The 24,224-nt window shown below is 40.8% G+C and overlaps 1 long non-coding RNA gene across 1 annotated transcript in view; it reads left to right on the top strand.

Moving 5' to 3' along the window:
- Positions 1-3,744: 3,744 nt before the first annotated feature.
- Positions 3,745-24,224, top strand: part of LOC122561923 — a 58,089-nt gene continuing 37,609 nt past the window's right edge. The window contains exons 1-2 of the long non-coding RNA XR_006315151.1: positions 3,745-3,829; positions 4,538-4,664. This is a non-coding gene — a long non-coding RNA (uncharacterized LOC122561923). The remainder of the gene's footprint in view (positions 3,830-4,537; positions 4,665-24,224) is intronic.

Raw genomic sequence — 24,224 nt, forward strand, 5'->3', positions numbered from 1 at the left:
TTTCCCATTCTGCAGGTTTGATTTCCAGCACGATGGAGGGCAACAGTGGGCACACTTCAAGCAGTGTTTCCCAGCCCCTGCTTCAATGTATCAGTGAGGCCTTGAATATCCAGATCTCTCCTTTGCTAGTTCCTCCTGTGAATCCCATGGACTTCCCACCTCACCCGGTCCCTACCCAACCTGTCTGTATGAGCCTGCCCAACAGTCCTTGGTACAGGAGGTGATGATGCTAAGTGTGGCCATATACTGTTCCCCTTTCCCCCTTCCTTTAAGGATGGGTGCTCCTGACCATGGTCAAATACCCCTCCTGCGTGATGCTGTTCATATCCATGGTTTACCATCCCCCATTTTGAAAATCTAGTTGCGCCCCCCTTTCAAAATTGTCATCCGCCTCTCCCCAGCATTCAACCCCCAGTTACAGTCCCATGGTAGTGACTTCCTTGTTAGCCTCCACACCCCATTCCCCTTAATTTCTCTGGTCAGACCCAGGGATTGAATGGGGCCAACTGAACCAAACCAACGACTGCATATCTCCCTGAATGTGTTAATCCTTCCCCCTGGGCTGGCTGTTCTGCAACCACAGGATTTACCATGACCTCCCAGGGTTGCAGAGGCATGGACTTCAATGGATCAAGAACTTCCTGAGTGGGATGCCTGACTGTGGCCAATTCCCTGGACTGTTAGCGAAGGTTGCCCTTGACTTACTGTGCCAGGATCCCCTGACCGAAGGGTGTCTCAGTAGAATTTAGTGAGAATTACTCTCATAAGACTTTGAGACCTGCTGCTTGTTTGTTGCACGTGCAGAGTGTTTGCTGCATAAGCTGCTGGCTGATGGAGAAGGTGTGAGATTGATGTAGCACACAGTTGTACAGGAAGATGTATACCCCCCAGACGGAGAACTGCTGACCAGCAAGTCAGCTGCCTGCTCCTGTGTCTGCACTAATTGACAAGGCAAGGACATTCTGTGTAAGCCATGAGTGAACTCGGAGAGAGGAAGTCAGTCGGCTGAAATGTTGCCTAATCTAATATATAAGCCAGGTGCCTGTTCCTGCATGCAGATGATCCTTACAGTAACCTTTCGATGCTGACTGCTGGATTGAAGAGATGCCATTAGGATCAAAAGAGGTTGGCAGCTATTGTGGTTGAGGAGTGTGTGTAGCTGGTGCCCATGGATTGTGCCCTGATTAGCTGTTACATGGCTACCAGCAAAGCATGCTCATCACAACCAATGAGCAGCTGAGGTCACCAGGTACATGTTGAGAACACTGTGTTTAGTTTGCTTGCAGTAGATGGTAGGATAGACAGCTGTACATTAGCAAGGTGAGATATGAATTAATAAAGTCATTAAGAAGCAATAAACCCCTTTAATAGGCAACTTGCTGCCCAGTGAGTTGAAAGGTGCAGTGAGTTACTCCTGATGCCATGGTGGGCTTCATTGAGCTGTCATGCAGTTCGGCCATATTTCACGCCAGAGTCCACATCATTCAGTGTCTATAAAATGCTTACAATCTATATAAAGTTAGCAATGTAAAACAATCTACTATAAATAACCGCCGCCACCCATCCCCTTTCCACATACACACACGACTTCTATTCTGATATTCAGAATTAAAATGAGATCAGTATAAGTTAACAGAAAAACTACAGGTGATTATCCTTCAGAGGACAACAAAAGGCAGCTGCAGCCAAAACATGGACTTCTCAGCGGCTGCTCCCCTTGCAAACCCAAATGACATTTCAGGTCACCAAGTCTCACTAATACTTTGCTTCCTTTCCATGGGATTCCAATTCATCTGTACTGAAGATCTAACTTTAGAACTCTCTCAGAAACAGTTCAGTGATAGCTTGCCCTAATAATTATAGTTTATTCTCTTCTCTTAAAACTCTGTTCTGCTCAGTTCCTGAGGCTATACTTCAGCACCTATTCACAGACAAAATTTCAGCTCTTTAACAGGCAGTTACCTTCATTAAGTTGACACTGCCTCAAATTTTGTGAACTCCAAAATATCTCAGATGCACAAATAACTGGTACTTGTGTGCTTCCTTTATCCCCACACGCAGTTGTAAATGGCTCCTGGAACTTCAGTGAGCCTCTGGCTCCTCAAAGCCAACTAGAACATTTAAGGTGTAGAGAAATCCCTTCTTTGACTCTTCTTTCCTCCAATGCAGACCACCTTCTCGGTACCTCAGGACTCATGCTCTGCCTGGGCTGTCAGGAGACTGCTAACAAGCTTTTCTGTTCCTAAAGAACTGATTGACTCACATGCAGAAGACGATAACCTTCCATGTCAACTGACTTTGACCAACTGACTGGGTCCCTTGATCTGTTTTTATAGACAGTCTTTGCAACATGGGTACATTTATTGTAATTAAAGGTTGGGTTCTTCAGCTATACAAAACAAAGAACTGAAAATGCACAGCATGTGATACTGCTGTACATTGACCGGGACTCCCAGAGCATGCTAGGACTTGGTGCAACACTCACTACAGCCCCCCAAAAAGTTTTTAGTGTTTATTAATAGATTGCAATCTGGAAATTCACTGTACATACTTTGAATTGTCTCTTCTGGTTTAGTGTTACAAAATCCATGGATACCAAACAATAAGTACAATTTTCAGTAATTATCATTTAACTGGGAACAGTGGAACTGTCATTTTAATCTGCTTTGTGATTGAGTCATTAATATTAATCAGACAGTCTGATGGGGCTCAACACTGTTAATGAGTGATTGTTTGAGGCTTGCTCTGACATTTGTAACAACTGCATTCATTTTTTGAAATTTTAATTTTCTGACCCCATAATATGACTTACATTGTTTTCAAAAGTAGTATGTGTCAGAAAGTGGAACTATTTTGATTTAGACATAACTGGTGAGGCACTAGAGAAAAGTGTTACCTTGTCTGACCGCCTTCTTTTCCAATTAGAAAGAAACTACAGACAGCAAGTGTGAGATTTATTGACTGGTGAAACTGAAAGATCAGAGTGGAAATTACAATGGTGGATGGACGCATTTTATGTGAACAAAGACTATAAATAACATCATATCTGATTGAAAATGAGGGATCTCTTCATACAAAGGAACAGATATGCATATAATATTACATCCAACATCTTTGCAACAATGTCATCAAAATAGAAAAACATTTAAAAAGGCTTCAAAGAGGAGTTATCAAATAAAATGTGACACCGGGGGGTGGGACCATTAACGTGGCATAGAAATCTTCCCCTGTATAGCTAGTAAAGGCCATACCTTCTTTCCTTTTTAGGAAGGCCTAATATACGATAGACCCATGAGGCTGTGGCTGAGCCATTGGCAGGCTTACCCCTGGAATCAAGACTCCAAAGACAGAGATCTTGTCTACTGAGTCTGCCAACCAATCAGAAGCTGGCAGGACTTGTGCTCAAGCACGGTCCCTGGGAGGGCCCAGCCACAGATGAGTAGTATGGAGGAGGGTCATGGGGCAGCTGGGGGCTCTCAGGTCCCAGATTCTCAGTCCCATGATTTGGCACTGTGCCTTTCAGTGAGGAACCCACTGTACTCAGCCTGAGGTAATGACCAGGCCACACAGTTTGAGCTGTCTTGCATGCTGCATTATAAGACGCTTGCCTGCAATGGGGTTAATCCCAGCAGTGCCATGATAAGCCCCTTCAGTGTTTCTTAATTGGCCACTTAAGGACTTAAATTGGTAATGGAGCAGGGAGATCAATCCTCGGCCTACTGCCCAGAACTGAACTCTTTTGGAGGCTGGGTGTGACTCCATGAAATGAATCAAATAACTTCCCATGTCCAAGCTTGTCAGAAGATTCCACCCCAAGTGCCAAAAGGAGGTATGAAGGCATTGATCAAAGCCTTGTTCAAAGAGGCATTAAAAAGTGTTGTAAAAGATGAAGGTGAAGTATTGAGATGGAAAGGTTTAACAAAGATATTCCACAGATTGAAGGCCTTGGCAGATTAAAGCATGGCTGCCAATAGTGGAGCTGGAATTGGAGGGTTGTTAGGGCTGGAGGAGATTAGAAATGGGGAGGGACAAGGCCATAGAGAAATTTGAGAACAAGATGAACATATTGAGATTATCCAGGAGCCATTGTAGATCTTCAGGTGACGTAGGACCTGGCGTGACTTTGATTATGTATGTAGGGTTAGGATTGACTTCACCTTCATGGTGGGTAGGTTGGGTGGATCAGACAGGAAGATATTAGGATAGTCAAGTGTACTGGTTGCAAAATATGGATGAGGGTTTCAGTTGTCCTGATGTAGGGCGGGGTCAGGCAATGTTATGGAGATAGGATGATGGTGCAAATGTGCAGTTTGAGGCTCATTTCTGGTTTTTATGGGTCTGAAAATGTTCACTTTTAGGAATGCCATAGGGAATCTCAGGCTATAATGATGTCATATGGACTTGTAGGCAGAGCAGCTTAGCATCTGGAAGGCTTGAGACCTAATACCTGTCCTCAAAATTGCTGTAACAATGTCTATCATATCAATATGACCTTTAATAGTTGCAAACATGCGATAACTTATATCTTGTTACCTAGAAAAATCCCTGTGAATTCGACTGGGAAGTGGTTTCCCTCTACCACACAAAGCCAATCTGGTCCTGTTGTTTCCTTTACTGAAGGAGATGGTGGCAGCAACCTTCATCGAGGGCAGAAGCCCCTACAGGTAAATGAGCTTTGTGTGACCAGACAACATGGAAGGCAGCAAGCTGGATTTCATTTGATACAACAATCTCAGAACTAAATATGACACCACGATTGTGATCAGTCTGATTCAGACAGTTGTCAGAGAGAGGAATGAAGTCAGAGGCAAGAGAACTGAACTTGTCTTGGGAACTCAGCAACAAAACAAAGATTTAAATTTTGTCTTATTTGTCTTCCAGTATTTTCTTGTGAAGCCTTCCTTCATCTAGTTTAGTTGCCAGCGAGAGGGATGGTGCTGGTTGCTAGGTAATGGAGTTTGTGGCAGGGAGTGAATTTTTCTCAATATTTAGTTATAGCTAATTTCCACTCATCTGGTTCTAGATGTTGGATAACAGTGTGAAAGGTTAGACACAATGGAGGAGTTAGGAAAGATAATAGTAATATAGAACTTGTGATACAAGTAAACATGTGAACACTGATATTAGGCTTTCATATGGAGTTGCCAAGGGACAGTGTGTGGATGAGAAATAGGAGGGGTCCAAGATTGATCCTTTGGGAACACCAGTGATGAAGTAGATAATTGATGCAGAAATGTGGTAAGTGGAGAGACAAAGGTCAAACCGAACTTTGGAATTGTGAAATGTGTTTGATATACAGGCACAAGAAAGTAGATTGGGAAAAGGGAAGTGGATGGAGAACAAAGCTAGGAAGTGATTAGAAATTATCTTTGTCTAAGATTGAAAAGATCAAAGTAAATTCAAGGGGGTAATTGTGAGTAATGAGTGAGGGAAAGGTTAAAGGAAGATATGGACAGGGGCAGTTAACTCAGGAGAGAGAGAGTGTGTGAGTGTGAGAGAACACGATGAATTCAAGTTGGTGAGCTCATAGAGGTTTATAAAACCATGAGCATGAATAGGGTAAATAGACAAAATCTTTTTCCCAGGGTATGGGAGTCCAGATCTATAGGGGGCAAAGGTTTAGGGCGAGAGGGGAAAGATTTAAAAGGGACTTAAGGGGCAACTTTTTCAGGCAGAGGGTGATGCGTGTATGGAATGAGCTGCCAGAGGAAGTGGTGGAGGCTGGTACAATTACAATATTTAAAAGGCATCTGGATGGGTAAACGAATAAGAGGGTTTAGAGGGATATGGGCCAAGTGCTCAATAGGACTAGATTGTTTTACGATATCTGGTCAGCATTGACAAGTTGGACCAAAGGGTCCATTTCCATGCTGGGCATCTGTATGACTCTAAATCACAAAGAACGAGAAATTGTGCAGCATGTTGTTGCAACGTCTTGGTGAGATGATTGTTGTGGTATGTGATGGGCAGCAGAGAACAATGATTTTCAATGAGAACTTGAACACAATTATTTTCAGAAAGGAGGAGAGGGTGCTCAAGGAGTAGGGGCTTCTTTGATAGGAGTCATACTACCATTGTAATGGTCTGGACGAGGCATATTCTGAGTAGTTTAGTTAGGTGTGGGAGACTTCAGGAAGAGGAAAGGGTACCAAACCTCTGTCAAGGCCATGATGTTTGCCCACTCTCACAATGCAAACACTCACATTGATCTTAAGGGTGGCAAAAGCATTGTTAGCAAGCAAGCAGATGTTCTGGAGGGAGATGTGATGAGCATTGATCAGCAGTGGAGCCCTTCTGTGCCATTGTGAAGGAAATAGGGGGAAGCAGGTAGGCAAGGCCAGCTTCTAGTGAATTTGTGAGCAGAAGGTCAGTGAGATTGGGCAATTGGAGGTATTACCTTCAGGGAGACAGTGACAGGATGGGTCAGATGGGGGATACAGTGGGAGGGGAAAGGAGATCTTAAGAGGGGTGTGTGTTTAGGTTTGGGATCACAGCAGAGATAGACAGGAGGGCCAGTTATTCTCCTAGTCAGACAAATTTGTTCATTTTGCAAACCTCTTTCAAACAAAAAGTAAAAGTTTTCTGCTCTACCAAAGGGTCCCTCTCCCTGTCAGAGTCAGAGCTTCAATTCCATAAAATGAACATCATTTTATTTTAGTATTCTTCTACCATCAAGTTCCTCTTTTGGAAATTACTGGTCCTTCTGGATTAAAATAATTCCAGTGCTGTGGTCTTCCATGTGCCTTTGAGGAGGACATGATTCAGATGCTATTAAAATGTCATTTTAACCAGAACTGTAACATTATCACCGCTAGCAGACTGGGATAGCATACAACATGCATTTTATATGGAGCACTTCATAATATCTTTTCTGTAAATTCCATGACATTGTTTATCAAAGACATAAAGATGATGGCAGTGTTTTTTTATTCTCTGGGCATTAGGCTATCGAATGTTGCTGCAATGAGAGTTTTTCTATTGTTAAGTATGGTCACAGTTGTAGCATTGTGGTTCAGTGCCTCTGGTGACAGCTGCTAATGTGATGAATGCGTTTACACTTTGCCAAGTAAATTGTTGCCTGTAGGTATTTATCTTCTTTTGTAAACTGCCAGTGGTAGTGCCTGAAGTCAAACAATTACTCATCAAACAAGAAGCATATTATACTATTTACAGATTTGGGCAACAGAACTGAATATTTGAAAAGTGAAAGCAATACTTTCAATTTCTCATTCGCCATTGCAATTCTGTCTCAAAAACCGTTCTTGACTTCTCTTTCAAAACATTTAATCTACTTTTATTTCCTGCAATCTATTTATATCAATTACAACATGTAATGAGATTTCTGGTGCATTAAATGAGCTTGGAACTGGCACTTTCATATTGGATCTATCCACTCCGATGACTTCATCTAATTGTTTTAATTACTAAATGGGTTTCAGCATTATAATTTGGATTCAATCGAGAACAATTTTGATTATTATTTCTTAATCATTCATTTGAATGTTATTTATTAAGTGAATAAGGTATAATCTCTGAAATGGATTGAGCAGTTTGAATCACAAATATGCAAGAGAGTGTTCAATATATCACCTTAATTTAGTGGCATGAAAATTGCTGAAAATATCCAATAAGGTGAAATAATTCATAATAGTTTCTGAAACATTGCACAGCACCTTATGGTTCCACCAGTCTACTGTGTACCCCTACCAGTGCACTAGGTTAGTATTACAACCACTTTGTAAGTCCTTATGTATTGTACAGAATGTCTATATTATAATGCAGAAATATATCTTAAATAATGGCTATGACAACTATTTCCTGTTGATGTGACAGATCAGGTTGGTTGAATATAGATACATTAAGTTTAGTGATAAAATTGCAAGTTGTCTATTGTCCATTTGGGCAGAAAAAAAAGCTTATAACCTAAATGGTGAGAGGTTGCAGAGCTCTGAGGTGTGGGAGATGTGAGTGTCCTGGTGCATGAATCACTGAAGTTTAGTCTGCAGGTACAGCAAGTTATGGGGAAAGCTAATAGAATGTTATGATTTATTGCAAAGGGAATTGAAAGTAAGAGTAGGAAGGTTATGCTTCGATTATACAAAGCATTGATGAGACCACATCTGGAATATTTTTCACAGTACTGGTCCTTGTGTGTATGAAAGAAAATCATTGCATTGGAAGCAGTTCAGAGATGGTTTAGCAGACTAATACCTGCAATGAATGGATTGCTGTATGAGGAAAGGCCTATATCCTTTTGGAGTTTGAAGTGTCAGAGATGACTTATTGATAAATATAAAATCTTGAGGGCATTGATTGAGTGGATATTGAAAGGATGTTACCTCTTGTGAGAGAACTTGAATTAGAGGTCATAGTTTAAAAATAAGTGCTCCCCATTTAGAACAGAGATGAGGAAACCTGTTTTTTCTTTGAGGGTTGATGAAGAATTTCCTTCTTCAAAGTCAATGGATGAAACATCTTTAAATAATTTTAAGGTCGAGGTTAATAGATTCTTGATCCCCAAGGAGATGAAAGATTATTGAGGATAAGCAAGAATATAGAGTTGAAGTTCAAGTCAGATCAGCTGTGGTCTTATTGAATGGTGGAGGAGGCTCGAAGTGCTGAGTGGCCTACTCTTTTCTCGTTTGTATATTGACTTTTAGACATGGGCTCGAATTTCCCTCCCAAACTCCTCTCATTCCCACCGATCTCTGTTTCTTTAAATGTCTTGTCAAAACCCATTTTTCTGATGAGGTTTTGACCATGCTGGGTAGTGCATTTTCCACAGTAACCCTTGCAACTCTGAGAAATTTTGCAGAGGACAACTTCACTTTGGAGATGTCTGACCCTGTGAGGAAGCTCAAGCGTGGGTTGAGGGGTCACTTCTGACAAACTTGCCAGCCCATTCTCTCCTTGCATTTGAGAAAGCAAAATAGAATTAGCTATATGGAACAGTAACACCAACCCATCATGTCACTATATAAGACTGATGTGCCCACAGGCAAGTGCTGGCATTCCAAAGCTGCCTTGTTCAGTCAAGGAAATTTCCAGAAGTTGTCAGAGAAGGGAAAGACTGCACTGCTGTTCTATAGCAGAGGTCCTGGTCGAGGGAGTGGTGTAATAGAGAGGAGTCCTATTCCTAGAGGACTATCAGAGGAGCCATCATTTAAAGTTGGAGTTGTATTCTTGGAAAATATGACATTAAATAAAGCAAATTTAAATGAATAATAGTTTCCAATTGGAATCGATTTTAAAGCTTAGGTTCATTCAGAACAAATATCTCACTTGGAAAGCAAAATAACAAGTTGACTTCCTGTATGTCACTGCATTTCCATCCCAAATAACTGGCATCCTTGTCAGGGGTTGCCACCTCAGTTCAGTCTCCACAAGGCAGAATGGCCAGCAGTGTTGGAAGAAGGTTAATGATTTTCTCTGCTCTGCCAAGGTAAGAGTCCTAGTCGAGAGTGTGCTGCTGGAAAAGCACAGCTGAAGGGCTTTAGCCCAAAATGTCAATTCTCCTGCTCTTTGGATGCTGCCTCACCAGCTGTGCTTTTCCAGCACCACACTCTCAATTCTGATCTCCAGCATCTGTAGTCCTCACTTTCTCCAAAGCAAGTGTCCTAGTTGCCCCTTTGATACCTCCCACTCTATCTCTGCTTCTGTACTCATTCTACCATTCTCACTATTGCCTGCAATATTCTCTCTCACTCACTGTCACCCCTTCTTAAAAATGTAGGTCCTTTGGAGTCAGCGGTAAGCTGAAGTCAGGTTTTCTCAATACCTAGCTTGTTTAGTGCATTTGGCAAGATAGAAAGCTGAGTAGTAATGAGGTAAATTGAGCTCTTAAGAAAGTGTTTAAAAGCAATAATCTTGTAAATTGGCAACAGTCTCCTGCTCAGCAGGGAACACGCTGCCTCATTTGTCAAAAACATAAAAGGTGGGACGTGATGCTCTTGAAGTAGAGCTGGACCTTGCCAGACCTCTTGTTTGATTCAGCCACAAATCTCAGCATAATTCCCTCATTCAGGCCCCTATTGCTTTCATTGTATGCTTAATTTTGCTATCAAATCTCCATTACAGAGGGTGATAGGAAAGAACTCAAATTCCTGTTCCCCTCTCTTACTGTTCATAATTAGTTTTGAAAAGGAAGATATTTGTGGTTCTTAGTCCTGGGTGTTCAATTAATTAGAAAAACTAATAGCAAACGTTTTCTGGATATAAACAATTCAAGATTGATTCACATTTTCTCCCCAAAACAGTGTAATGTTACATCACTCATTCAACTGTTACACTCAAAAGCAAAGATAAAAGTAGCCTCATTTAAAGTTGGAGTTGTATTTTTGGAAAATATGACATTAAATAAAGCAAATTTAAATGAATAATAGTTTACAATTGGAATCGATTTTAAAGCTTAGGTTCATTCAGAACACATATCTCACTTGGAAAGCAAAAGAACAAGTTGACTTCCTATATGTCACTGCATTTCCATCCCAAATAACTTAATAAAACAAATCATTGATTATAACAGAAATGCAACATAAATTCAATTTACACACACCAGTTTCTCTCGAGATTTTAGTGGCTTCTGTCTCTCTCTCTCACTCACTCACTCACTCACTCACTCACTCACTATCTTTTCCACTGGGTCTCTCTTACTCTGCCCCTTACTCTGCCTCTTCTATCAGCAAACAGAGACAATGTGATCACACACAAAATGACACTAGTCCAGAAATGAAGACTCATTGCAACAAAATGGGTCACAAAGAACATTAACTATTGAAATGTTACTCGAACAATGGGACCCACCCTTACTGGTAAAGAGAATTAGGGCACTTATATGAGTTATAAATAAAGAATAGCTAAGTCATGTGATTTGTCTTGCCTTGGGGAAGATGCTGGCTTTGTGGGCCCAGTGAAGAAGAAGTTTATTTCTACATTAAAGTGTAGCTTGGTGAATTTAATACCCACCAAGTATTAAATTTGGTGGGATTTAATTCCACCAGGATTCCCTCGAAGAGTTTGATTTTGACAGTCATGTATTACGACACAGGAGTGAACCCTTCTGCTAATTAAACCAACACTCAGAAAAGCTCACTTCACCTTGTAATCTGTTAAAGTATGAGTGACAGAAAACTCCCAAATTCCACTGTGTAAAGAAAAATAATATAAATTTATTCCTCAACTCTAAAAATGAGCATTAAACAACAACTGTTCTCAACTCTAAGTCTCCTTTCTCTTGAATGGTATCTACCTCCTCCTCTATAACAATATACTGTGCTGATAAAAAAAACTTGTATTAAGATTACATCAACTTAATTTCAAAACCACACCACAGCTGTCATCTGCAGTGTCTTCCTCTGGCTATAGATCTCCCTGGATCATTTTTGGTCTTTTGCTGTAAAGATGTTTCATGTGATAAAGCTACCTTTGATAGAGAGTGTGTTGCTGGCAGTTACTCTGGCAATGACAGTTGGTCCCTCTGTCTAACTGTCTGCTTCTTTATACCCCAGCATTGGATCGTCTCATTGGTTCGATATTGGCAAAACAATAAATTCAAAGTCTATTGGTTTTTAATATCCTGTGGCATAATATAAACTGATTTAATTCGAATTGTTCTAAAAATAGCAACCAAAACTCAAATACCTTTTCACAGCCATCTGTTACATTTTCAATTATCCAGTACACTCTGAAACTGCTAGTCAGTCACCTGACAGGTGCCTGCAAGCTCTCAGTGCAAAATAGCTTTCACTCCTAAAGGTACAGTACAAACCTTCACCTTTCATAACACCTTCCCTGTTGAGAAAAAAATGAACAATCATAATGAAAAGATGGCTCAATTTTTTTTCTAAATCTTATCCCCATTACAATGAAATATATAGGACATTAATCTAGGTTCATACTAATTTCTGCACACCAAGATATAACATTGGTATCTGTTCAGTCTTATCTATACTTTATCCATTAAATCTGAGATAACACATCTGCTATCACATTCTTATGACCCGCAACATGTACAATTTGTAAATTAAAAGTCTGTACCATAAGACTCCGATGAAATAATTTCATATTCTTGTCTTTAAATCATTCTAAGAATGTAAGAGGATTATGATCTGTGTACACACATTGTTTGTCATATTAACATTAAAATGTTGTAAGGCCAGTACCAAACTCAATAATTCATTTTCAACTGTGGAGTATTTTCTTTGGTGGGTGTTAAGTTTCTTTGAAAAGTAACCAACTGGCCATTCAATTCCATCATCATCTTCCTGTAGCAGTACAGCTCTAACTCCTATGTCACTAGCATCAATTGCAACTTTGAAGGGTTTCAGAACATTTGGTGTAGCTAAAACCAGTGCAGTGGTTAATTCTGCTTTTAAATGGTCAAATGCCTCCTGGCATTGTTCTGTCCATTGAAATTTTGTGTTCTCCTTCAGTAAATTGTTAGTGGTGCCACTATGCTGCTGAAGTTTGGAATAAACTTGCAGTAGAATGCACTTAGTCCTAAAAATTGAAGCACCACTTTCTTCGAGTTGGTCATGGAAATTCCTCGATGGCCTTCATCTTGGCTCGCCTAAGGATCAATCTTCCATGACCAATGTTATGTCCCAAGAATGTCACCTCTGACTTTGCGAATTCTATTTTCTTTAAGTTTATCACCAGTTTAATCAGAGTCATAGAGTCATACAGCATGGAAACAGACCCTTCGGTCCAATTCGTCCATGCCGACCAGATATCCCAACCCAATCTAGTCCCACCTGCCAGCACCCATCCCATATCCCTCCAAACCCTTCCTATTCATATACCCATCCAAATGCCTCTTAAATGTTGCAATTGTACCAGCCTCCACCACATCCTCTGGCAGCTCATTTCTCTTAATTGTTTAAAGAGCGTTGCCAATTGTACCATATGATCTTCCCATGACTCTCGGAAGATCACTGCATCATCCAGATAGACTGCACAGTTTGTTAACCCAGCCACAACTCTGTTCATGAGTCTTTGGAATGTAGCTGGTGCATTTTTCATTTCAAAGGGCATCACTTTGAATTGATATAGCCCATTTGGGGTTACAAATGCAGAGATTTCTTTCACTTTCTCTGATGAAGGTACCTGCCAATAACCCTGCATTAAGTCTAACTTTATGATGTAACTGGCTTATCCTATTTTCTCTATGCAGTCCTCCAATCTTGGTATTGGGTATGAGTCTGATTTTGTTATGGCGTTGACCTTCTGAAAGTCCACACAAAATTGTTGAGTCCTGTCAGGTTTGGGAACTAACACAATCGGCGAACTCCACTTAGGTTTGATGATATCTTCGTTGAGCATTGCTATTGCTTCTTGCTATGTTGTTTATAGGTTGACTGATTTCTCGCTGGTGCTTGGAATAAGTAGGATTGATTTCTGAGGATAGTTTCCATTAGATTTAGGTGCAGAAGTCGGTTACTTGACTCATCGGATCTGCTTCGCCATTCAATGAGATTGTAGCTGATTTGATAACTCTCAACTCCACACTCCTGCCTTTACCTTTACTGAATGTCTTACTGATCTCAGCCTTGAATGTACTTAATGACCCAACATTCGCAGCCTTCTGCAGTAAAGAATTCCATAGATTTACTGCCTTCTGAGAGAAGAAATCCCTCCTCATCTCTGCTTTAAATGGGTGATCCCTTATTTTGAGATTATGGCCAATGATCCAACACTCTCACGCAAGAGAAAACAACCTTTCTGCATTGACCCTGTCAAGCCCCTTGAGAATCATATATGTTACAACAAGGTTTCCTCTCATTCTTCCAAACTCCAATGAGTGTAAGCTCAACCTGTTCTCATAACAACATCCTTCTAATCCAAGATAAATAATAAACAAAGAATCTTCACAGGACTGCCTCCATTGCCACCATAGGATCAATGTTTCTACTGTATTTTTTTATTCACTCACAGGGTGTGGGTGCCAACATTTATTTCCCATTTAATTGCTCGGAGGACAGTTAAGAGTCAGTAACATTGCTGTGGGAATGGAGTCACATGTAGGCCAGACTAGGTAAGAATGATGGATTTCCTTCTCTAAAGGACATTGGGGAACCAGATGAGTTTTTCCAACAATAAACATGGGTCCCCATTAGCTGAGTTTCTGGATTAGTAGTCCAGTGATGATACTACCAGGCCATTGCCTCCCCCTTAATCTACTCAGAATGATTTGAAATTCAAAGCCATTGCTACACCATGGGATATGGATGGTGGCCATTCATACCAACTTGTAATTGGAATGCACTTTCTGCAGCTCTCTTTTAAGGTCCAACCTCAGATACAATGAGTCCAAGTGCAAAAAGATTTTGAATTTTTGGGTCAGTCCACAAACAATAGGAGGTGTGAATTCCACAAATGGTTTTGTCTTGCTATGTCCATTAAATGAAGGCACTGCACTCATCATTATCCCATTAGCAACCTTTTAGAGACTTGAAGTACTTCTGAGAATTTGCTGAAATTGTGGAAGCCTTGTCTTGCGTTTGGCATTCACCTTAGCAACATTTTAGTGTTAATTTCAAAAAGTAAAACCAGTTCTGGAAAAATCTATGTTGAATGCAGTCCACAGTTAAAATTATGAATATGGCGTGCCTTTATTCAATCTGCCCGGTTGTGTGGCACTTTATCAAATGCCTTTTGGAAGTCTATATACTGTACACCAGACCAACTGTGTTATCTTTAGTCAACCCTTAATGGATCCTCATTTCTCCTGGTGATTGTGAATTTTGCTCTGGGTTATCATTTTGAAAAGCTTCCCACCAGCAGAGGTTAAACTGACTTGCCTTTAGTAACTGAGCTGATCATTGCATCTGTTTTAGGCAACGGTGTAATATTTGCATTTCTCCAGTTTTCTAGGACCATTCCTATAACTGAAGGTGTTTGCAAAAATATGACCACTGCCTCTGCAAATGGAAATCTTATTTTCCCGAATCCTTGGATGCATCTTATTTGATCCTGCTGACTTACCACCTTTAATTACGGCCTTTCAATTATTTGCACTTCTTTGACCTTTCGATTACCCAGTGTCTCCACTACCTCCTCTTTTGCTAAAGACAGCATTTTACTTTTGTATTTAAGCCAATTTTCACATCTTATCTTATTATCAAGCCGTTGGTTTTCTAGTAATGCCTGTGTGATATTTTTGTATTTACATATTTTTTGGATTGCATTCAAATAACATGCTGTATCTAGTTAGAAAAGAGTTACGCTTTCAGTCTTTCGATACCACATACAGTGACTGTGAATAGCTGCCAAAGTGATGCTTTTGACAATGGAAATAGCCTCCAACATGAAAATAATCTGTTTACTCCTATTTTTCTATCCTTTTAAATAATTCTCAATGTTACATTCAAACCCATGTGTCCTTAACTTGTGTAGCATCCTAACATGCTGCACCTTGACAAGTGCCTTAAGTTACACCCAGTTTTTGTGTTACTCAGTATACCTTCACAATCAACCATACAATACATGAGAATAACTTGAAGCCAATCAAGTTTGTATGCACAATTCTGATCCCTTTTGGGTCAGCAACGTTTGCCTTGGTGAAAGAGCTTTTTAGTCTGTAAACATTTGAGTGGCCAAGAACTATTTAAAGTAAAAATTAACAACTTTGTTTCTTAAAGTATAACAGAGAATAATTAACCAACAATGATCTACAATTTCTTCCCCTAACCTATCTTTTACCTTCCCTTCTATAAGACTAGTCCGATAAAACTCCCAATTAAGATTTACAAATCAAAACTTCATATCTCAAAACCAGGCAGCTTTTGTTCTTCTGTGTACTTTGGTTTCCTTTTCTTCTGCTTGCGGATTCTGCTTCACAAGTTATTAAGACAGCTATTTTCTGGGCAGTGTGCAGATGTCATTAGCTTAGCTGTTCTCCTCTCAACTGTTCAATTTTCCCTGGTCTTATGCCCTAAATCATCAGAATGTATCATTGGCTTTTAAGATTTTCAATATACTCAATTCAGACTTGATTGGAATTTAGTATGTTTTTGGAGAATAATTTAAACTGGCCGAATTTGAATCTGTTTTTTGTCGTTTCCAGGTAACCACCTACTCCAGTAGCTGGAGCACATGTTACATTGAGTCTTATTGAGAACACTTGGTACAGTCACTGCTAGCTTTTATTCTTTTAAAGGTATAGTGCACCCACATCTTCATAGCACTATTCACCTAATAGTGTATTGGGGTGGCACGGTGTCTCAGTGGTTAGCACTGCTGCCTCACAGCACCAGGGACCTGTGTTTGATTTTATCTTTGGGTGACTCTCTGTGTAGGTTTCTATTGGGTGCTCCAGTTTCCACCCACAGTCCAAAGATATGAGGGTTAGGTAGATTGGCCAAGCTATTGTGTCCATAGTATCTGGGTGTGTGTAGGCTTGGTGGATTAGCCATGGGAAAGACAGGGTTACAGAGATGGAGTGGGTCTGGGTGGGATGCTCTTTGGAGGACTGATCTGGACTCAATGGGTCAAATGGCCTGTTTCCACACTGTAGGGACTCTATGTATTCATGAGGATCTGAGTCTGCAACTTTATACAAGTTGGATTTATTTGGAACTGCAACTATATATTTAAAAAGAACATCAGCTGCAGTACTTCATTAGTACATTTCTGAAACATGTGACATAATATTATATTTGTAAAATAAAAAAGACCAAATCAACAGAGGAACTGAAGTGGATAAGTCTCTATGTTGTGTAGTTATTCAAAATTACGAACCTTTCTAGTTCATTAAAACCAAAGCAAAGGATTATAGAAGCTGGAAACCCGACATTAAAAATGAAATTGCTGGAAATATTTAACAGGTTGGGCAGTGTGTGAGATGAGAAGAACAGAGTTAATGTTTCAGATTGAGGATTGTCATCCAAATTTCCATCTGACTTTTTTCCCAATCTGTAGCCACGTTGTTCACAGCAAATTACTGGTGAATGTTTAATTTTATCAAAAATATTTGAAAATAACAGCTGATATAATCATTACTGACTGCACAACTTCCAATTTGGTGCTCTCTCCTTGTAATATTTACTAATATATAAAATAGCAAAATAAAGGTGTTATCAATGGTAGGTTTGGTATTCTGGTTGGTGAAACCTATTAAATACTTAGCTCAAGGAAAATCAGAGACTTTGTTTCATAACGAGGAACAGTAAACATTGTCCTGACCATGTATTTTTGTTTCTATCAACTCATTAAAGATGTTGCATTATCTCAGGAGCTACAATTGGGTGGCACGGTGGCACAGTGGTTAGCACTGCTACCTCAGCGCCAGAGACCCAGATTCAATTCCCACCTCAGGCAACTGACTGTGTGGAGTTTGCACATTCTCCCCGTGTCCGCATGGGTTTCCTCCGGGTGCTCCGGTTTCCTCACACAGTCCAAAAATGTGCATGTTAGGTGAATTGGCCATGCTAAATTGCCTGTAATGTGAGTTGAAGGGGTAAATATAGGGGAATGGGTCTGGGTGGGTTGCGCTTCGGTGGGTCGGTGTGGACTTGTTGGGCTGAAGGGCCTGTTTCTACACTGTAAAGTAATCTAATCTAATCTAATTTAACATTTATTATTATTGATGATACCTCTGATTCCATGATTTTCATGCTTAGAGTATAGAATGGAGTGGAAAGTTGAAATAAATTACCAAATATTTAACACTCTTCCTGTTGACGTTCCTCACTTTGCTTTCCAAACATTTTTATTGCTGGGTCGATATCCTGGGGCAATATTTAAGTTTGAAATGCTGCATATTTTGAATCAACACAATTAATACAGTGCATGGGGTTTGACCAGAGGGTGGCAGGGTTATTTGAGACCCCCCATGTGGTTGTCTCTGCCCCATGGGCAAGTCTCTTCAGGCCCAGATAATAATTCTGAGTCCCTAACTGTTGATGGCAGAAGAGCTAGAGTATGGAGGGACAAGGGCTACTTACAGGAAGAGCATCCTTCTGTTTCCTTTCAAAGCTCACAGTAAAGTGATGGGAAGCCACCTCGTATTCTTTACCTCAGTCTTTTTGCTCATTGGAAAACGGGAGGATGTTATGAACAATTGAAGAGAAAAGCACAAGATTGAGGAGGTGTCTGTAGATCAACTCAACTTATCAAAAATAATTTGTGAGTTGTACATTTCTAATTGTTTTAGTTTGCTGTAAATCACTGCAAGCTGTGAGTGTGACAAGTGTCTTCTCTCAATAAGCTGTTTCTCTCTCATGAGAATTGTTAATCTAATATGAACATGCCACCCAGTGGATAAGGATCGGAAGTGTCTGTGTCAAAATCTTGCTCAAGACGAATTGAAAATAACACTGCCATCCAGTGGATAGTTATGGCAATATCTGCTGTGAAGTCTTCGCATGTGCGTTAACTGAGAGAACGGACTCTATACAATTGCTGCTATAAAGTGGCTCCAGATAGACTATTAGGAGGGGGGCTCAGTAAATCTCGGTCAATCTGGTTTTATATCCCATTCACTTGCTGAGTGTGGCAAGTTAACATTTACGATTTCCCTTTGCCCTTAACCAGCAATTACAAGGTTTTTGCTGATTCAGTGAATGAGCGCAAAGTCTGCAGGGTGGGTAAGTAAATTGAAGGGAGTGAAACAGAATTTGTTGGTTTGTGCAGTAAGAAGGAGAGAGGTAGATATTACATCAGCTCCAGAGATCAAACTTACGACACAGGATGCGCATAAGGAAACTGCAAAAGTCCTGATGCACTGAATCTGGGATTGCCCAGGAAGTTTGAAAATATGATGGGCAATTCTTTTGGGTTCTTACACAGAATTCTGAGTAAGGGTTGGAGATTTTGGACAGTCCTGATTTATTTCTCTGAACATTTCCCCAAGAAATTTTAGACAGAAATATCCTAATTTACTTCCTCGCCAATTGTAAAAATGAATGGTGGGCGGCACGGTGGCACAGTGGTTAGCACTGCTGCCTCACAGCGCCAGAGACCCGGGTTCAATTCCCGCTTCAGGCGACTGACTGTGTGGAGTTTGCACGTTCTCCCCGTGTCTGCGTGGGTTTCCTCCGGGTGCTCCGGTTTCCTCCCACAGTCCAAAGATATGCAGGTCAGGTAAATTGGCCATGCTAAATTGCCTGTAGTGTTAGGTAAGGGCTAAATGTAGGGATATGGGTGGGTTGCGCTTCGGCGGGGTGGTGTGGACTTGTTGGGCCGAAGGGCCTGTTTCTACACTGTAAGTAATCTAATCTGTAAGTAATCTAAACTAATCTAATCTAATCCATTTCTCACACAGGTCGCTGACTACCTCACGATCCACAGCTAATGTAACAACACCTCAACTACCCCTGACTGCTCCTTGACCTTCTGACCAACAACTTCTCAACTGCCCCATACACCCCTGACTATACCTCAACCTTCTGACCAACACCTCAATTACCCCCACACATCCCTGACAACTCCTTGACCTTCTGACCAACACCTCAATTACCCCCACACATCCCTGACAACTCCTTGACCTTCTGACCAACACCTCAATTACCCCCACACATCCCTGACAACTCCTTGACCTTCTGACCAACACCTCAATTACCCCCACACATCCCTGACAACTCCTTGACCTTCTGACCAACACCTCAATTACCCCCACACATCCCAATACTTCAATTACCACCCACACCCTTGACTATATCCTGACCTACTGACCAACAATACCTCAACTATCCCCACACACCCCTGATTATACCCTTACCTTCTGACCAGCCCCACTTCCCTGATGTAATGTGATCCTATTAACTCCTTGACTTTTTGACCAATCCCCTGATTTGACGACTACTCCTGACAATGCTAACCGCTGACCGCACAATTACCCTCTCCAGCCAGACCTGTCTGTACCTGCCCTGACACCTGACTACCTTCAGATCAAATTGCTACTCCAAAAATGGTCTGATTACCCCCTCCGTCACCAATCACTTGCCAATCTACTCACCTGCCACCTTACCCACCTGTCATCGTACCTACTTGGCATTCTAACAATAGCATCCACCCTATTCAATGAACTCCTCACCCAAATGCTGCTCTAACCATTTACCACCCAGTTCACAAATAACCCATCCTACCACTCTACCCATCCATATTCACATTCACTAACATTTACTCTTGACCTTGAAATGTTTCTAACACAGACTGTGGTTTGGAAGATTTGGTGAGAAAGTGGAGCAGCGATTCAACTGGTATTGCCACTTTGCAGAAGATCTAGGCCAATGTTAGAGTTATAGAGTCATACAGCACCGAAACAGACCCTTTGGTCCAATCAGTCCATGCTGAACATAATCCCAAACTAATGTAGCCCCACCTGCCCGCTCCTGACCCATATCGCTCCAAACATTTCCTATTCACGTATCCATCCAAACATCTTTTAAACATTGTTGTTGTACCCACAGCCACCACTTCCTCAGAAAGTACATTCCACATGTGATCCACCCTCTGTATACAAAAATTGCTTCTCGTCTTTTTTAAGTCTCTCTCCTCTCACCTTAAAAAGGTGCCCCCTCATCTTGAAATCTCCCATCCTAGAGAAAAGCCAATGGCCATTAACGTTTTTTATAAATTTCTATCAGATAACCACTCACCCTCCTATGCTCCAGGGAAAAACTTCCCAGCCTTTCTTTATAGCTCGAACCTTCCATACCCAACAACATCCTGGTAAATCTCTTCAGAACCTCTCCAGCTTGATAATACCTTTCCTATAACTGGGCAACTGGAGTTTTAAGAATGTTGTAGCCTGCCTGGTGCCAGGGTTAAATACATCTGCAGACAACTGGAGAACAGGGTGGATTGGGAGGGGAAAGATCCAGTTGTTGTAGTCCAATTAGAAACCATCAGCATTGGCAAAACCAGGAATGAACGCAAACCAATACTAGGAAGGGAGGTCTGTTATGTTAAGACCATAAGACATAGAAGTGGGAGTAAGGCCATTCGGCCCATCGAGTCCACTCCGCCATTCAATCATGGCTGATGGGCATTTCAACTCCACTTACCCGCATTCTCCCCGTAGCCCTTAATTCCGTGTGACATCAAGAATTTATCAATCTCTGCTTTGAAGACATTTAGCGTCCCGGCCTCCACTACACTCTGTGGCAATGAATTCCACAGGCCCATCACTCTATAGCTGAAGAAATGTCTCCGCATTTCTGTTCTGAATTTACCCCCTCTAATTCTAAGGCTGTGTCCACGGGTCCTCGTCTCCTCGCCTAACGGAAACACGTTCCTAGCGTCCACCCTTAGGTTGAGCTGGACTCAATTTAAATTGGGCTGGGAATGGTGCCTTGGCAAACTGAATAACTATGGATACATATTGAGTGGGAAGTTCAAATAGTCAGGAAAAAGAAGGTTCAAAGCAATAAGAGATTTATTGAGGATGCTGAGGAAATGGGGATTTCTGATGATCAGACCAAGTGAGGAGATATAAATTAGATGTTTTTAACTTCCTTCAATTTGGCAACATCAAAGAGTATATGCCTTTTATGCATGTCTCCAGTTTAAATGTAATTGCCCAAATAAAAGGTTTAAAAAGCTGTTCTGCCAAGCACAAAAGGAAGATGAATAGAATGTACAGTTTAAAGTCCCTGGGCTGGCTTTGAGGCAAAATGTTCTAACCTGAGACTGCAGTTGTTTATTTAATGTCTTGTATCCTCAGTAGTAGCAAATATTGCAGACCTCTTTTTGTTCTTAGTGTTCAGATATTACTGACAGCTTATGTTATCACGATGCACTTTGTCCTTTGAGAGGCAGAAAGAGAGCTTTATCCAGTACTGTTGTCACAAATCCATCTTTCCTGCTCTGCCAAAAACAGTTCCTTGCAATACAAGCTTGTTTCGTGTTTTTCTATATCTGAGTTCATTGTTTTCAAGCTTGATAATTGAGGCAATATCTATCATTTCCAATACGTGCAGATTATTATGCAGGTATAAATTAAAATGGAAAGTGAGAGTTTCTTCACACCTGAATGGGCGAACTAGTTTCAATCTAGTTTAATAAACAGTTAATTCCAGTTCAGGCAATTTTGTCCATTCCGTACTGGTCTTGTATGTGGTCAGCTTATTGCAATGGCCACTATAAGTCAATGTTTTGTCCCTTTGTTAAAACCATTTCAGTCCATGAAAATGTAAGTATTAAAATCTGAAATGGAATTTGAAAGCTAATAGTCCATGTTTTATCATTATCACCACAGTGTAAAGATCAAAAAAGTGGATCGGGAGGGGCAGAGAGCTGAACAAAGAAGAAGGAGCATCAGTAAATTAGTAATCAGGGAAAAGTAGCGAAAGAAAGCTGAACAATAGGAACTTGCATTTATATATGCCATCCCAAAGTAATTTACAGGAAAATTGTGGAACTAAATTTGGCACAATTCGCTTAAGATGTGAAGTCAGATGATCAAGAAGGTAGATTTTAAGAAGTACCTTAATGGAGGAAAGAGCAGTAGAGAGCAGAAGAGGTGTAGGGAGAGAATTTGAGGATAGCATAGCCACCTGTGGTGAACAGATTAAAGCTGGGAAGGCTCAAGAGGCTAGAATTGGTGTTCTTCAAAAATCAAATGTAGGAGTAAAGTTGAGGGGTGCTGGCGTAGGGGGCATGGGTAAGGACAAGAGAAGACTTAAAGACTACAATATGAATTTTAAAACAGTTGTTGCTCTCAAAATGCAGCCAATTCTCTGGATGTAACCGGGTGGTTATGATTGAAATCAAGCAAGTGCAGAACTCTTCAGCCAAAAGGTAGTGGAGAAGTGTTGGAGTACAGTTTGAGAGGTCAACTCTCTGCAAAGCTGTAGGTAAGTCAATGTGAATGAAGAGAGAGTTTACCATTGATTTGGTCACAAATGATATCATTTATGACATTGGTGAAAGCTGTAAAACTAATATGATGATGTGGAAAGCTGTCTGGGAGGAATCACACATGGAGTTTAAACTGTGCTGAACGTTTTTTTGGGAGGTGACAGCATGTTTAAGAACTTTGCAGAGCAATGGAAAGTTTGAGATGAAGCAGCAGTCGGCACGAGAGGATTAAGGCTTGAGTTTATGAAGAGGGGGTGATTACAGCAGATTTGAAGGAGGGGGTGGAAAACCTGAGGAGAGGAAGCAGTTACCAGCTATCAAAGTGAGCAGGAGGAATCAGCAACTTAGTCAGGATAGAGATTAGGAAGTAAAGGTTACTGTGATTGACAAGATGAGCTCAGAGGAAGCTTGACACGAGATAAGGGAGGAACTAAAAAAAAATGAGAGTTTAAGACATGGGAAAATTTAGAGGACATTGTGTGCCATCAACTAAGAGAAGGGAGAGAAGTGGCAAAGACAGAATGGTCTCGATTTTTGGAACAACAATCCATAAGCTCCTGTATGTATTTGATGGTGTTGTGTTATGATCCTGACCGAGATTGCTAAATTTTTGTTATGGCCTGTACCAGTCATTTTTTGTTTAAAATGTTGAGTCCCAGGTACTTACAAACAGCTTAAAGCCCCTGAATTTTATGGTCTTGGAAGCAACAAAAAATTGTTTTTAAGGTTAAAAAATTAAAACATTCTACTATATATGTCTAACTTATACTCTATCACCCAAATTACCACAAGATAAATATTGAGTAGCAGAAACCGTAGAGCACCACCCTGAGCAATAGCAGCCATCATATCCCATGGCTTTCACAGCAAACACACCAAGATGTTACTGACTCGGATGCATTAAGTTTCATTCAAATCTGGCCTCCTCCCAAAGGGATATAATATTTTTACTTTCAAAAGTATAGCCTTTGAGTTTACTCAAAAGTCACTCAAACCCAAGACTATCTCAATGCAGCTTACCTTTTTATGGTTCAATCTCTCCACCTGAGTTTGTAATCCACTGACCCCATGGATTTCTATAAATTCCAATCTCCTGAGGTGCACCCAACAAATATTGCTCATGAGCTTCTGTGACCCTCGACTCTAATTTAACCCTTGAACTGACTTGGACGGCCTACCAAAAACTTGACAACAAGCACTGCTGTTGGTCAGAGAGGCAGGATCAAATGTAACCAGGCAGTGGGATGACTTGTGCTTTAAATGTCATAATCTCCAGTGAAATAACTCCAGATTGGCCACATTTGTTGGTTGTTTGTAACAGCCAGAGCGAGAGAGGGACAGAGAGAGAGAGGGACAGAGAGAGAGAGAGTTAGGGACAGAGAGAAAGAGATAGAGAGACAGAGAGAGAGAGGGACAGAGAAAGG

Source organism: Chiloscyllium plagiosum, chromosome 24 (genome assembly GCF_004010195.1).
Source record: "Chiloscyllium plagiosum isolate BGI_BamShark_2017 chromosome 24, ASM401019v2, whole genome shotgun sequence".
In the NCBI taxonomy this organism is placed as follows: Eukaryota; Metazoa; Chordata; class Chondrichthyes; order Orectolobiformes; family Hemiscylliidae; genus Chiloscyllium; species Chiloscyllium plagiosum.